This window comes from Nannobrachium achirus (assembly GCF_963921795.1).
Source record: "Nannobrachium achirus genome assembly, chromosome: 15".
Taxonomy (NCBI): domain Eukaryota; kingdom Metazoa; phylum Chordata; class Actinopteri; order Myctophiformes; family Myctophidae; genus Nannobrachium; species Nannobrachium achirus.
The window spans coordinates 47,126,900-47,133,346 of record NC_137822.1 but is presented as its reverse complement, the minus strand read 5'-3'; the positions used below and the strand labels follow the sequence as shown (position 1 = coordinate 47,133,346).

The 6,447-nt window shown below is 42.3% G+C and overlaps 1 protein-coding gene across 2 annotated transcripts in view; it reads left to right on the top strand.

Annotated features, from left to right (window-relative positions):
- The first annotated feature begins 571 nt into the window (after positions 1–571).
- Positions 572–6,447, top strand: part of erbin (erbb2 interacting protein) — a 141,627-nt gene continuing 135,751 nt past the window's right edge. For both annotated transcript variants that reach the window (XM_080743791.1, XM_080743790.1), the window contains exon 1: positions 572–753. The gene's annotated coding sequence lies outside the window, so the exon portion shown is untranslated. The remainder of the gene's footprint in view (positions 754–6,447) is intronic.

The following is a 6,447-nucleotide window of genomic DNA, read 5'->3' as shown; positions in this document are numbered from 1 at the left end:
TAACCTTTTGGGGTGGATTTAATAAATGACTCATTCGGAACGATAAAGAAGAACTTTGAGGCTGTTAGTTGTGTATATGTTGGACATTTTGGATTTGCACAATTTCGCTAGCCTTTTAAAATACAAACATACAATTCACGTTTTCATCTGAGAGATGTTTTAAAAATATACATTTCATTTTTTATTTATTTTTTACATTTTACGGTAGCCTACCTCGTCATTTTAACGTGACATTTTGGGATTAATATGACTCCGTGGGAACGTCGATAAGAACTTTTTTTTTTTAAAGGACAGAGTTTTTTTTTTTCTTTTTTTTTTTTACCATCGCTTTTAAAAGTCTCGTTCTTCTGGGTTCATATTCCGCCTTTCCACCGGTGACATCCGGCATAGCGCCCGCCCTTTCCGGCTTCTCCCCACCGTTCACAACACATAAAAATTCCGAAATGTTTCCGTATCCGGCCCCGGACCGGATGTGCTTCCCGCAAAGCGAATAGTCCCCTCCCTCCCCTCTCCTCTTCTCCCCTCCCACCCTGAGAAGCCAGGCAAGTAACTGGGCTGTCGGAGGGGGTCGGCTGGCTAAAGAAGCTAGCTGTGCTAACTATAAGCTAACACCTCTTTTTATTGTTGGATTAATGGATTAATCTGTGAAGAATATCGCGTGTGGATTGTAAATACCGAGCCAGGACGTCGTTGCATCGTGGGTTTGTGGGGTTCGTCACGCAGGAACACGCACCGTGGGACGGTTTAAACTCGGTAAGTACAGTACTGTGTTGTTGTTATTTTGTTGTTGTAGCTTTTGTATGCTAACGGCTGTGTGCTAGCTTCCGTGCTAACTATCGTTGACGGCCGTTGTGTTGATGGAAGATTCACTTTCAATCAGAGACACAGTTTACACTTACAGTATAAATGTCTTATAAATCCTTCTTCTATGCCAGTGGTTCTCAAACCTTTTTGTGTCAAGGACCCCCAAAACGATATGTATTTGGCCGCGGACCCCCCCATCTCAATTTGATTTGTTCCAGGGACCCCCATAAGCATTTGTTAGGAGATTCACTTTCAACAGGGACACAGTTTACAGCATAACTATAGCCTAATGTCTTCTATGCCCTCCTTCTATATGTCAGAGGTTCTCAAACCTTTTTGTGTCAAGGACCCCCAAAACGACATGTATTTGGCCCACGGACCCCCATCTCAAATTGATTTGTTCCAGGGACCCCCATAAGCATAGGCATTTGTGTTGGGAGATTCACTTTCAATAGATACACAGTTTACACTGTTGGGCTAATATGCTATATTGACCCTATTCTATAAATGTCTTATAAATCAGTGGTTTCTAGGACCCCTAAAATGACATGTATTTGGCCGCGGACCCCCATCTCAAATGTATTTGTTCCAGGGACCCCCATAAACATTTGTGTTGGGAGATTAACTTTCAACAGGGACACAGTTTTTTTTTACCCACAAAACACACTGTACTGTGTTTTAATGTAATAACGAACAAAAAAAGGTTAATTCAGATTTACAATGTCTTTCTTTGCCCTTCATTTGAGCTGTTTTACCAGCAGGCAGGAGGCTCAAAGTACCTCTAGCAGCAAATAGAAGGCTCACAAGAAAGACATCATTTGTGTCAAAGTGCAATAGAAATATTACACGAGAACATGTTTTAAATAGTTCCAACCCCCTACAGCCCCCTTGAGCTCTGCTGCTATGTCATGGGATGCATTTTATATAGATTTTATAATGCATTTGTGTTTTCTATGTATGTATTATTGTTGTAAACTGACTAACTGCCTGTGCGCCAAAAGACACATTTCCATTTTCCAGTGAAATTTTATGGACAAAGTGTTTTCTCATCTTCTTAGCTTATGTCAGGGGTCTTCAGCGTTTTCAGGCCAAGGACCCCTTAGTTGAGAGAGAGATGAAGCAGGGACCCCCACAACCTGTTCATAGATTCCGTATAGTTTCATTGTTTGACAGGGTTATTTTGGATTCATGTCAATTTGTGTTTTCAGATATTTATCCACTTCAATACTTAATAAACTTGACCCTTCACTCTGTAATTAGTCTGCTCTTTTTCCCCTCTACACCAAACCTCTTTGCCAAAAATAGCAGATCTACAAGCTCACAACGCCTCACGATGCGAGGCATTGTGCGCTTGTAGATCTGCTATTTTGGCTTAAGTTCTCAGAGTGAGGACACTAGGGCTCATATAAAAGAGGAGAAAAAAAAGTTTCTATCACACAAAGATTTGGAGGACCCCCTATAGTAACTCTGAGGACCCCCTAGGGGTCCCGGACCCCCTGTTGAAGACCCCTGGCTTATGTTATAACGTGTTTAAAACTCAAGAAGACTTCAAGAAGTCAATGTTTTAAGTCAGTGGTTTTCAATTCGTTTACCCCCATATATATCAATATCAAGGTCCATTATTTATTGGTCATTTGAGCCGCAGACCATCGTTTGATGACATTTATCCTCTTAGAATATGTTGTTATCGTTGGATAAGAGTTTGTCCACAGTTCCATGATGTATTGACGTTGGTGCCATAGGAGAGATAACAGGCAAAACGTTGGTCAAAATAGCAATTCTTCTACAGGCATTGACACTAAGGCTTGCCCACCTGCCCCCGGCAGGTAAATAAAACTTTCGGGCAGGCGAAGTATGCTTTCAGGTTGCCCGACCGGGCAAGTGCTCATTTGAGAGGGGACACAACAGTCTATGAACACAACACCAGATATCTGTCTAAACACCTGAACGAGGCCAGTGCGCTGTGGTTTGTGCAATGTAAAATAAGAGCACTGTTTACCTATAATGTGCTGTTTTTACTGTTGCTACACTTAAAAATATAAAATAAGTGTGAAACCAATAGACATATTCAATTATCATCCTTTTAAAATGTTACTTTTCGGGCAAGTGGGCATGACCTTTGGGCCAGTAGAACATGACCTGTACTTGCCCGACGGGCAAGTGCCTCTGAGACCTTAGTGTCAACCCCTGTTCTACATTCTCTAATTGTGTAGACTTCTTGTAAATTAAGTAATGAAGATGTTTAACAACAATGTAACTCTTGACAGCGTAAAATGACACCATTTGGGTCCAGATTTGGTTTAATTTGACCCTCTCAAGAAAGAGTTAAAAGATCTACAAGGGTCCATTTGGTTGCCATCAACTCTCCATCATTTAGCATGGGGGGACCACCTGGAACCCCCTCAAGTACCACTGGTGGTCCCCGGACCACTGGTTGAAAACCACTGAATTAGCTTAATGATGGCTGCTATGGGGTTGATCTGCATTTACTTACAGTAGGTCAAGTGTTTTATATAATTATCTGTATATATTTAAATATTTAGGCCCCACATTACACGCACAGCTGACTGTCATTGACTGTTGGACAGTTACGTTGTCCATTGACCATTGTCCACTCCGTGATTAATTTGAAATGCAATTCTAAACGGGAATATGCATTATTTATGACGACTGTCTAAAGCCCAGTGCAGTGTCTTATCCGTTTGCAACCTAGTTTTAACATCCTTTGTATCCATTGACAGAGGCGCACGCACGCACGCACGCACGCACGCACGCACACACACACACACACAGGCTCACTCACTTCTTTATTTGGGTTTTTTCAGTTAAAAACCTGTAAAAAAATACAAATTTATAACGGTCAAAATGCAAGATCATCATCATGATCACAAGTGTCTGTAATAGTGTAACACACAGACACACACACACACACACACACACACACACACACACACACACACACACACACACACACACACACACACACACACACACACACACACACACACACAGCTGCATTGCATCAGTAGTATAGACTAGAGTGAGTGAATGGATGCATCTTCTCACAGTCACACAGAGGAGGACAGGCAGGGATAGGATGTTCGGGCTTAACTTTTCATTTTCTAATCAGATGACTGCGGCTATCATATAATCCCTCACATAATCCTGTTAAGAATTTAGAGAGAGAGAGAGAGAGGTGGGGATAATCCAGGCTTAATTTGGGGGGGGGGGGGGGGGGGGGGATTGGGTTTTGAAAGTAAGTTAGCCGGCTTGTTTTTTTTTTCCCTTTCAGATTTTGATGTGCTGTAATTTGAGTTTTTACGCTAAATCGTGCGTGAATGTAAAAAAAGACAGAAGGAAATAGGCCTCCAGACACGGTGACTAATTCAGCTGAATAGAAGGTTCTGCTGTGCAAAAATGTTGGACGATAATAAATTGTTTCACTTTAACTCTACGCTACATTCTAAATAGAAAGATTTATATTCAAGGAAAGAACTCTTGGGATCCAAACTGAAATATATGAATTAATCACCCCAAGCCCTGTTTCAAATAGTGTGAACATTTAGTGATTGTTATTTTTTAGTTAGAGTTTTTGGGGGGAATGTTCTGAATTTCAATACAACTATGAGCGATTTGTTTAAACAGTCCTGACTTTAGGGGCGGCCATAGCTGAGTGGTTAGTGAGCTCGCCTGGGGAACCAGAGCGGCAGAGCCCCTGGTTGTCGGAGGTACGAATCCCGGCCAGGCCAGCAATATATGGAAGTGTCCCTGAGCAAGACACCTGCTATAACCCCTAATTCCTCCGTGCTGTGAGCAGCACTCAGCTGGTTAAGATGAGACTGGGAGGAGATAGGTGTGTAATAAAATGCATTGATTAAAACAAAAAAAGAAAAATGCACTTTGTAATTTGTACTTTTGAATATTCAAGTATTTACATGAGTTTATATCCTCCATCCACCAGTACAGCTTGTGTTTATAATAACTGTGGGCCTGTGAGTCTAACACACGAAGAGATGGATTTATAGACAGTTGACTTTAGAAGCATCTTCAAGGTGAATGACTGCAGTCAACACAGTGGCATTGACTTCACTGTTGCTGTCGCACGCACGTACGCACGCACGACGTGACGCACGCACGCACGACCGTCACGTCGCATACACAAACTTTAGAAGCCAATCAGGAGGGAATATGGGAAATGGGTCAGAATCGTGGTGCGATTTTAGTCCAAAATCTGTAGGGGCACTGTCCAAAGATGTGTTTTTACAAAAATCTGATGGTGGCGCTAGAAGAGGGCCATGTGAGACATGAGGGGTGGAGGTTGTGGTTTGCCATCCCAAGTAGTGTGTGTGTGTATTGGCATCGATAGGGCCAACGGTGGCAGAGATCAGAGGACGGAGAGACAGCCGGTGGAGCTTACAGTAACTTCCGACCTGGCGGTCGCAATCAGTAGTTCTCAAACATCTCTTGGCCACAAGGACCCCCACATGAATATATATTGTAGCCAGGGACCCCCCATACAAGGTTTTTGTGTAGTTAAATCTAGATCTACTAGCTCACAGCGTGTCTCATCTGATGTCTTCGAATAGCAGACTGATACAGTGTTAAAGTGGTTAAACTGTCTTTGGTGCGTAAATGAGTAGTTCACCCCCAACAAATAAGTATTTTCTATCAATTGCACACCCCATGGCATGAAGTCTTGGACTGAGGGAGATGTTTTAGTTTATGGTCGCATTCCTGGGCCAATACTTTGATGACTGAGTCATCGGTCCTACTCCTACTTTATTCTCTAGATTTTATGTTTTGTTTAACTTTGTAACATTGGTTATGGTGTAGTGCTGTGTTTTGCTATGCGGTCAGATTTAGGCCTGGCTCAGGGAAGAGGATGTCCCTGTCATGCGGAGACCATCATGGGTACCTTTTGGAGGTGCAATAGTAGCCTGGCTTAGCCAGACTATATACTAATGCAGCTAACTAACTGCAGTATATATTTCCCATTTCCATTCCTCCCTTGTGTTAACATGGGTGGATAGTTTAGCTGTGTGAGGCTAGTGCAATAGGCCCAATGCCTATAGCAGAAAGACTGTATATGAATGAATACTGTACTGCGTTTTATTGTAGAGATGGACCGATTGCAAAATTCTTGGCCGATACCGATCCACCGGTTTTATGAAGGTCTGACCTGCCAAAACCGATTTTTCCGATACCGATTTCTTTATCTAAGAACTAGGAAATAGGGTTGCTCCAATACCCTTTTGTTTCAGGCCAAGTAGGCCTACAAGACATACTTCAATTTGAGTACCAATAAGCTAGAAGAACACTAATGCCAAATCAATCACAATAGTACAATATCCAAAATCACAGACAATATCCAGTCTAATATGACCGTCTGGACTAGGCAGGAGGAAAGCAGGTGACGCATGCTTTTTTTCCCCCCTTCTTTTTGGAGACGACATTGACACAGGATTATGGAATATATCCTTACATTGCAAAGGTAATCAGCACCATCTGTATTCTGTAGGCTGCCTCCAAGTAGACTGGCTGCTACTTGCTAATGTTTACGTCACAGGACTGAGCATCATGCTGTGCAGTGCAAGAGATACAATTGGCCGATTTTGGCATATTTATTTCAGTGACCTGCCGATC